We start from the raw sequence: 3,601 nt of genomic DNA on the forward strand, positions 1-3,601 counted from the left end.
GAGGTCAGACCCCAGCACAAACCCGCCAGCTGTTTCTTGGAAACCCAATACATGGTTGCTATGAGTCAGAACTGACTAGATGGCACTGAACAATAATCATATGACTCAGCAATTTCACTCCCAGGAATATACTTTGTTGTTAAGTGCCAACGAGTCTCTTCCGACTCATATTTTCCGGTTTCTGAGGAATGGCTGGTGGGTTGGAACCACTGACCTTGTGGTTAGCAGTCTAAGAAACTTAAAAGCAGCAACTTAAACAGACACATGTACAACAATATTCACTGCAACAGCATTCATATTTGCCCAAAGGTGAAAACAACCTAAATGTCCATCAACAGATAAACAAAAATATATACATGAGGTGTCATGAAAACTTTCATGAAGAAAGGGAATTAAAAGACAATGAATTTTTGGATGAATGTTTTGAAGACCTCTGGCACAATGGACTATTAGCCATCAAGAGAAATAAAGTCCTGATATATGCCACAACATGGAGGAAGAACAGCCAGAGGGCGCTATAGATACAAGGATGGTGGGACTTTGTCGTTCATGCTTTGGACATAGTATCAGGAAGGACCAGTCCCTGGAGAAGTATATAAGGCTTGGAAAAATAGAGTGGTCAGCAAAAAAGGCGGAAGACTTCCAAGAGGATTGATGTGGTGGCAGCAACAATGAGGTCAGAGAACAATGAAGATGATAGCACAGGATTGGATAATGTTTCCTTGTGTTGTGCGTAAGATCGCTGAGTCGGAGCTGACAAGATGGCACCTAAAAACAGCATGAATCAGAGTCCCAGGAAAGAATTTTTACAGTAAAAACTTGTCAATGACCCTTTTCTCTTTTAACAACTTCCCAGCTTCCCTTTCACAGCAAAATACCCCATATATGTGGAAGCAATTGTAATAACATGGACTTTCAGACACTATATCTGTGCTTTCTTTCAGGAGTGACTTTCCAATGGAACTAAAATCCATTTATTTGCATACAGACACACCTGAACAATATGACGAAGAAATTTAAGCAAGAGGAGAAGGGTGTGTGGTTTCACAGCTCTTAACGTCTCATTCAAACCTTTAAAAAGCCAAGAGGCAGTTCCTTTTATTTCAAATATCTTCATGTTTCGGTTTTCCCCAATATAATTCCTTCATGGTCTCAGGTTTTCAGTTTCAACTCACTCTGTCAAATTTTTATATGTTGAGTCTCAAGTCCAGGTTATTCCATAACACAAACACATCTCAGAAACTATGATTTCCAATCTCTCTGGCTCTCTCTCTCTCTCTTTTTTTTCTTTTTTTTTTTTTACCAAACAGAACCTTCATTTGTTGACTCCCCTTCCTCCCCCAATCTTTTAATGTAAACATTGCACATCTGGATCTTTTATTGCTTTGACAAGCTGTTCTAGGAGAAGTGACTCAGGTACATTATTGGGGGTGGGTTCTATTTGAGACCAAGGGATCTGTGGAAGGTAAAAATGATTAAGCACTACTAGCTGAAAGCTTGGCAGTTCAGACCAATCCAGAGGTACCTTGGAAGACAGCTCTGGCGGTCTGCTTCTGGAAAGTCACAGCTATTGAAAACCTTAGGGAGAAGTTCTACTCTGCATACATATAGCCATCGTGAGTTGGAATTAACTCTATGGCAAATGACAATAACAACATGTGAAACCAACAGTGAATGAATAAGAGGACTGAGGACTGGTCAACTTTAGGGAAGAAGTCCAAGTTGTTATTTCCTGTGAAGATTAGTGTAGTGATTTTATATGTGCCTTTCAAGGATTAAAGTAATCAATATTTGAAAGCATAGTTACAGAAAATGAAGCTATAGAACCTCCCAATTGCATTGAAAGCTGATATGGCACTTCCTAAACAGGAACAGGATGTCTAAATTACTTGTAATATAAACTGAAAGCATCCTTGGCTTTTATGATGGTTTTTATATGATCCAGATTTATAATTATGAATAATGCATTGGGTATTGCTGTTCTCTATGACTGCACACTGTGCTATGCAGGGAAGGTTTCCCACTACGTGTCCCAGATTTGGATTGTACAACTTCTATTGGTAGCAGCTGCCCCAGAATTATGTGAGCTCATTGGGAACATCCATGGAAAATATGAATCCTTACTCCCTGTGCTTCATGGAGGCACGACATCTGACTATGTCTCCAAGGACTGGCTCATCAGGTGTCATTTAATGTGTTTTGGGCAACAGAAAAGATACAGTTTTTACCATCATCTGTGACAAATAATGTCCAGTCTTAGTGAACGTAAGATGAAACATACTACAAAAGAGCTGCATGAACTAAATGTGTCACCCAAGCATGAGGTGCACACTGTTTTAGTTTTCCATGTTCCACAAGAATCCTGTATTGCCTTCAGTCTGAATTGGTTCCAGGCAAGAGTTTCTGGAGAGGACAATGTAAGATCTTAGAACCATAATGTGCAGTTAGACGGTAGCTCAATAAGATTTTAGAATCTGCACCAAGGCTTGCTATAGGTGGGAATGAGCTAACGTCTGTCATGTAGGCTAAAAAATACAATAACAAGAAAGAATGGTTTTTCTATTTGTTGGGATGTGGAGTGCTAGTGGTGAATAAAAGGCTAATTTTTTCTTCCCTAGCCTAGGTTCAGTTTACTTGAGAAAGAGCTACAGAATCAGCTCTATTGATGAAAACACATGGATTGAAGGAATTGGCTTAAGGTTGTAGGCCAATGAGATTATTAATGCCCCCCTGCATTAGATTTGATATGGATTGGCTACACCCATATCCATATGGAAGCAAGGAAAATTCCTAGGTTTAACCCAAAATAAACAATTAGATAGATACCAAAGATGGAAAGAGATGATAAAGGAGGAGTTTTTTTTTAGAGCATGTGAGCTCCTAAGAATTGTGCTTTGGCTATATCAATTTTGAGGTGCCTAAATGATCTTTCTGTGGAAATGCCAACCAGAATGCTAGTCTCTGATCTGGAAATTTGTACTAGTTGTATTTGCTTTAGAATTCACAAGGTCCAGAGAATAACTCAATTTCAGAACTTGAAAAATAGTCCTAAATGGCACAGAATTCATATGATCTAGACTTAGATCCATGTAGGTCTCCTTGAGTATAACTGGTATTGCTAAAATTATAAACTGATTTGACTGACATCTAGACCCTTGATAGGACTTGTTTTTTGGGGGTTTTTTTTTGAATTATAACTTTTTCTGGCCTTTTTTCCTTGTTTACCCAATTGTTTCCTAATTAAGTTATTACAATCACACTTTTTAACCCCCAGTCACTCTTGAAAGGCATAGGAAGCAATCAGTGGTTATGACATTAGGAGAGGATGTAATAAGATGGTTGTTGTAGTTAATTGCCATTGAGTCATTGAATCTGTTTCAATTCATAGATACTCTGCATAAGGTTTCCAAGGAGTGACTGGTGGGTTTGAACTGCCAACCTTCCAGTTAGCAGTCCAGTGCCTATTCTACAGCACCCCACCAAGGCTCCAATAAGATGGTTGTTGTTGTTGCTAAGTGCTGTTGAGTCAGTTCCAAACCATGGCCACCCTGTATAGGGTTTCTGAGGAGAGGCTGGTGAGTTTGAACTGCAGACCTTGTAG

Source organism: Chrysochloris asiatica, unplaced genomic scaffold, assembly GCF_000296735.1.
Source record: "Chrysochloris asiatica unplaced genomic scaffold, ChrAsi1.0 scaffold00103, whole genome shotgun sequence".
Lineage (NCBI taxonomy): Eukaryota > Metazoa > Chordata > Mammalia > Afrosoricida > Chrysochloridae > Chrysochloris > Chrysochloris asiatica.